Here is a 6,315-nt window from a genome sequence, read left to right on the forward strand (position 1 = left end):
TGTTTAAAGTGTCTTTTCTTGTCAGCATTCTGGAATCTTTTACAATGCAAGGAAGGTCACTTTTAGCAGCTTTTCCCCCTTATTATGTGAAAATAACCCATGAAATTGAAACATCACTTGACTATTTAGTAAATACACCTTATGTAGTGCAGATTTTCATGAACAGTCCTCAATTGAGGACAAGAAGAGAGCCGTGGAGGTGGGGATGCTAAGGTGTCATCTAGATCTGGAAATGCCAAGTTGGGTCTGAATGTTACAGGGCATGGAGGGAATGAAAGTCCGGGGGTGTGCTTGGACAATTAAAGGGGACATATTATGCAAAATATTACTTTTTCAGGCTTTTCTAACAAAAATATGTGCCCCTGGCCAGTCCACAATCCGTTCAAGTACCGGAACAATCCATTCCCCTCCCCGTCTTTCTCCACCTTTCAGAAAATGTGTGCTGAAACAAGCCGTTCTCAGATTTTCCTCAGATTTGATGTCATGTTAGGAGTTAGCACCGCCCCCAGATTCAGTTGGCCCTCCCCGCTTAGAAAAAAGTTCCACCCTCCTCTCCTGATCTTCCTCCCAGCTGCCAGCTTAGAGGATGATCAGGAGAGCCACATCCATTTCCTGAGAGGGGCGGAGTCAGACAGCTCAGGAACATTTAAAGCTACAGACACAGAAACAGCTCGTTCTGAGCAGGGCTGAAACAGAGGGGTTTTTAGACATGCAAAAATCAAATACTGGAGTGTTTTTTCAGCAGCAAACTTTACAGGCATGTTTTTGGGATCTCTGAGACCAAAATAAATTTGCCTTAAAAGGGCAGAATATGTGACCTTTAAGGAGAAGGTGCAGGTTTAGTTGTGCTGCTGTATACAATGGCTACTGCCAGTGTAGCATTAAACTCAGATGTAGCTATAGCATAGCACCAGTTTTATCAGAACTGGCTGGACCACATTTCTTTTTTAAATCTAGAGCACAAAGCCCCACCAGCAGCTTCTTTTTGCAGGGACGATGCTTTTGCACTTTTTTTGGCTGGCCTCGGCATGAGTTTTATCCACCAACAAACTTAGGCTGCAATACAAGCTGGGGCTTTCTACTACCTCATTTTTTCTTGTCTCTCTGATTGCCTGAATGCCTTGAGACAAAATGTTCATCCAGTCAACTTCAGAAGATTTTTTAGGGAAGTTCTGCCCTTCCAAAAAAATTTATATGACAATGTTTCCCAGGTGAATGTTGTTGAAACAGGTTGAAACAGTATAGCCATTTTTAAAAATTGATCTAGATATTGCACTGGAAAAATTCCACATATTGCAGCTTTAAACAAGAATGGATGAGTGTGCATTTTGTGCCCATAAAGACATGATCTATTCAGGTCTAAAAAGGTTGTGGAATCAGGCTGTAAACATATTTATTTCTACTGTAAAGATGAGCATTTTAATATGGAGTGTGTCTGTGACTGGCACTTCCACAGCCAGCCCCTAGTGGACACTTGAGGAACAGCAGATTTTTTACTCATCTAATCACGACATAAGCATTTATATAATACTGAGTCTGTTGTGTCTAAGCATGATGAAGTTTCATCAACAGGTGAGCATGCAGCTCAAAGGGAGTTATGTTTAAATAAAGCCTTATGGAGCTGCTAGCATGGTTGTACAGTCATGGTATTAATACAAAGAAGGATTACATCTCCACAACACGATGAATCATTCACTGTATCTTATACTTTAACTCAGCTAAACTTAGCATGCGATCTCGTAAACCATGATGAGTCATTTGCTTGGAAACGATGGATTAAGGATGCAGATTAAATATGGCTCACAGCAGGGAAGAGAAGTGGTTAGCAAGGTCAAACTGAAGGGTCAACTCCGCAGAGCCACGTGCCTGAAGATAAATAAGACCTGAGTGAGTAAACAGACTTTAAGAACAACTTCAGCTGCCTGGAGTCTTTGTGCTGAGCTCAGGTGAAAGTTGTAGAAACTCAAAAGCATCAACAAAGCCTCTAATCCTGGTTCCTAGAGTCCTAGAGTTGACATGGGTGTTGTAATGTCTAAGATGTGACCCGTAGAGGAGGTTACAGTGAGAGGTGCTAATGCGGGAGTATGAGGCCTCTCTGCTGGGATGTCTGTCTGCCAGATTACCCGCTGACTGGAAGGACTTTGTGGGATTACTGACCATGAGCCTGTCTGGAGGCTGAAGTGACCTCGGTCCAGAGGGGGCGAACAGTTGCTCAGTAGGTAGAGCCGGTCGTCTCTCCACAGGTAGAAATGGGGGAGCAATTTCTTGATTTGTGGCGAGTGTTTAAAACGTGCGCTGTTAGAGATACTGAGGATGAACTGAGAGAGGAGGGAACTGGACATGAAAACTGCAATGGACTTAGCATGAAGCTAACAGCTAACCAGTGTAGCTTCTTCACTCTAAAGTCATGTTTGACCACATGAGATTTGGCATTTTTCTAAACCAAAAACTGTAAGAACAAAACAGTGAAATCAGTTTCTATTTGTCGTCATGTGCCAGGTCTCTTCCATTGAAAAAATCAGTTAAGATTCTGAAAATCTTTATGTGTTTTGCAGGCATAAGCTGCCCATGCCAAAGGCATAAATGCAACCCCTTACCATCAGAGATGCAGGCTTTAGACCTGAGCCTGAGCTGGAGGGTCCCTCTCCTCTTTAGTCTGCAGGACATGGCGTCTATGTTTCCAATACAATTTTAAAATTTTGATTAATCTGACCACAGAACAGTTTTCATTTTGCCTCTGCCTCTCTAAAATGCTCCTTTTATGCCCAGTCTTGTTACTGACCTGTTTCCGATTTACCTAATTAGTTGAAAAATGCTCTTTTTCAGTAATCCCTACTTTTTTGATTAGGGCCCCAATGCAAGAAGGGGCCCCTGGATAAGCATATCATTGGTTCAGATTTGTTGCTTTTTAAAGCCTGATTTATGCATTTGCACTGAATCTACACCGTAGCCTATGCGATTCACCTGCATGGGCATGCAGAGATGTGTGCAAAAAACCAACGTGCACCTCCTTAAAAATGCTAAAATCTTCAGGTCCCAGACATTTTTACTGCTAGTGACTTTATGAAGGCTTGTTCTGAATCAAAACCAGTGGTGTGCACACCGACCAAAAGGACCATAATATATTGAAACAGCGTTAAATTAGGATATTACCTTGTTGTAATAAATTTCAAATCTTATTTAGGAAATAAATGACTGACAATTGTACACTTCTTGTGTAACAGTTTTGCTGGGAGATTTCCAGTAACACCAAGTACCCCTAACACGCCCTCCTATATCTAACCTTGCAAAGCAGATGGATTTGCCTGTTTCCATGTTTCTCACTGGGGAATCCATCTTAAAAAAGCTCCTGTCTGAACCCTTTGGGCTTGTTAGAAAGTAACAGGACCAATCAGGAGTAAGGGGCAGTACTTTCCCAAACCCAAATTTTGCCACTAAAACCCATTTTGTCCATTTTGAACCCTTTCCAGCACTTTTTCCAGCCTGTTTTTTCCTCTGTTGACCCATTATTGGGTCACCACTTGTTAACCACATTTCACTATTTATCATGCCCTTTTTAAAATCAGTTTACACCACTTTATCATCACATTTCACCAAATTTTCCACCAATTTAACCCCATTTTGGATACTTGTTACCCCGTTTTAATCACTTTAACCAATTTTTTGCTCATTTTTTGCCACTTGTACCGACATTTTCCCGCTTGTAGTATCTCTACTATTTTTAAAATCCTTTTTCACCACTTTTTCCTCAGATTTTACCCATTTTAAACCCATTTAATTCTGCTTTAAAGAAAAGAGATTTTGATTTTTAAGAAGATATTAAGCTGGGTTTTTATTCAGGTTAAATATAAGATATGTTTATCACAAGTGGTCTATGATTTTCCTGACCTCCATGGGCCTCCAGTCTGGCTGGGCCCCAGAATCCTCCCCCCTCTACCCCCCTTATGGACGGCCTTGTCTGCACGACTATTCTTGAATGATCATGGCTGTATTCAGGTACAGTGGGGGTCCCCGGTCTCTGGCACCTTTATTTTGAAGATCGAGGGCTGAAAAGTTTGGGAACCACTGACATAGAGAGATAAGCAGAGGTATAAATAAGTGAGAGAAAATCCTAAGAGGATCAGAAGGATCTGATTTAATAAATTATCTTAGGCTGATAGAAGCATGACTGCACAACTTTTCTTACCTTGTCATCAGAGCGAAAACAAACAGAACAAAAACTCTGTAGACACCTGCAGAAGGGTGACCTTAGCTTCAACAATCTGATAAAAAAAAAAAATGCGTAGATTGTTTCTGTAAAAGCAGCTATGACAAAAAAATCCTCCTGTGGCCTCATATTTATGCCTTTTTATTCTGTGTATTGTTTTTCTTTTACCATGTGATTTTTTTCCATAAATATTAGAGCGACCTCAGCACACATGATTTTTAAATGTCCAGTTAACACTGTTGCATACATCACCTACAGTGAACAGAATCATAAATGGCTCTTTTCCTTAGATTGTGTCCTCGATAATTGGTGGCTTTGACTGAATGATCATTGTTGTTTTAATTCTAGACCTCAGGGCTGATGGTTTATGCCTTTACAAACAGCATTTACATATTTATTAGTCTCTGACTAATGCTTTCTATAAACTGTGATAAAAATACCCTCCTGCTGGTCTGCCCTGCAATCATCCACCGACCACCAGAGCTGGAATTTAAAGCCCTTTATCAGACCAAAACTGGGCCGGTTTTCTCCTCTCTGCACGAAAATATCAGGATCATTTAAAACATTTAGAGATAAAACCCAGACATCATCTGGATTGTTGGAAATCAACAATATGGGAACATCTAATAAGTGCTGGGAGAGTGCCACCTTCCTGTTTTAGATCTTGCTGCTCTATAAAGAGTCACCGAATAGGCCTGTTTTTCATCTCAGTATCAGGATTTTTTTTCTGTCTTTCTGCTCTAAAGGCGTTTAATTTGCTGCTTCCTGTATTTGGAATGCATCATAAAAAGACGCCTTTAAGAGGAAGTTAAACCACCTGGAGTCAGACTCAGTCGGCTGCAGCTGTGTTTCCTGATTCATTTACAGTGAAGGGCAGTTTTGACAATATTAATCTAAATATATTAACATTTTATGCTGATGGTAGTCAGTTCCAGGGGCAGGGGGAGTGTTCGGTTTGTCCTTCATAGGAGGAGCTGCTCATCCTGGCCCGTCCATGGATTAGACGTGTCGGTGACATGAGTCACTGTGTCGAGGATTAAAGCTTCATTTAAGAGAAGAACACTTCCTACAGGCCGATGTGAGCCTCCACACGTTCAGCTCAGAGATGACGTAGAGAGAGAGCATCGTACGATGTTTCAGGAAACCCCTATGAAAGACTGCACTGTGCATTCTTCTTCATTTGTGGGTAAAAGACTCTGATCTCTGAGGAAACTTCCATGAAAGTCACAATATAATTTAGCCTTCAATGAAATGAATGTTTTTCTGTCAAATATACCCTCTTTTTTTTAACAACAGTCTGTAAACGTCTGGGAAGTGAGAAGACCAGCCGCTGGAGTTTTTGTGGGAGGAATGTTGTCCCATTTTTGTCTGATATAGGATTCTAGCTGTACAACTGTCCTGGGTCTTCTTTGCTAGATTTTCCTGTTATGATGCTCCAAATGTTTCTATTGGTGAAAGGTCTGGACTGCAGGCAGGCCAGTTCAGCACCCTGACTCTTATGTGAAGCCATGCTGGTGTGATGGATGTGGTTCATCATTGTCTTCCTGAAATAGTCGAGGCTTTCCCTGAAAGAGAAGCCTGGATAGCAGCTCTAAAACCTCCCTCTTCTTTTCAGCATTGATAATTCCTTTCCAGATGTAAGCTGCCCACACCATAGGCATGAATGCAACCCCATACCATCAGAGATGCAGGCTTTAGACCTGAGCCAGGAGAACAAGCTGGATGCTCCCTCTCCTCTTGAGTCGGCGGGACACAGCATCCATGGTTTCCAGAAATAATCTAAAATTTTGATTCATGTGACCACAGAACAGTTTTACATGTTGCCTCAGCCCATTTTAAATAAGCTTTGGTCCAGAGAAGAAGGCGGTGTTTATGCTTTAACCCCCTGGGGTCATGGGTATCATTTTTAGAAATGTCCAGATACCATATTGTCCTGCCCAATACAGATTTCAATACCAAGGTGTTTGGTATCGGCTGATACCGAGTACCAATCCAACACCCGTGTAAAATCTCTGGACTGGCTGTGCAGACAAGCAAATTATTTTAGACCAGTGGTTCCCAACCTTGTTTCCTTTGAGCACCCCGCCTTCTTGTATCTAAGAAAACTT

The sequence above is a fragment of the Cheilinus undulatus genome, linkage group 21 (assembly GCF_018320785.1).
Source record: "Cheilinus undulatus linkage group 21, ASM1832078v1, whole genome shotgun sequence".
In the NCBI taxonomy this organism is placed as follows: domain Eukaryota; kingdom Metazoa; phylum Chordata; class Actinopteri; order Labriformes; family Labridae; genus Cheilinus; species Cheilinus undulatus.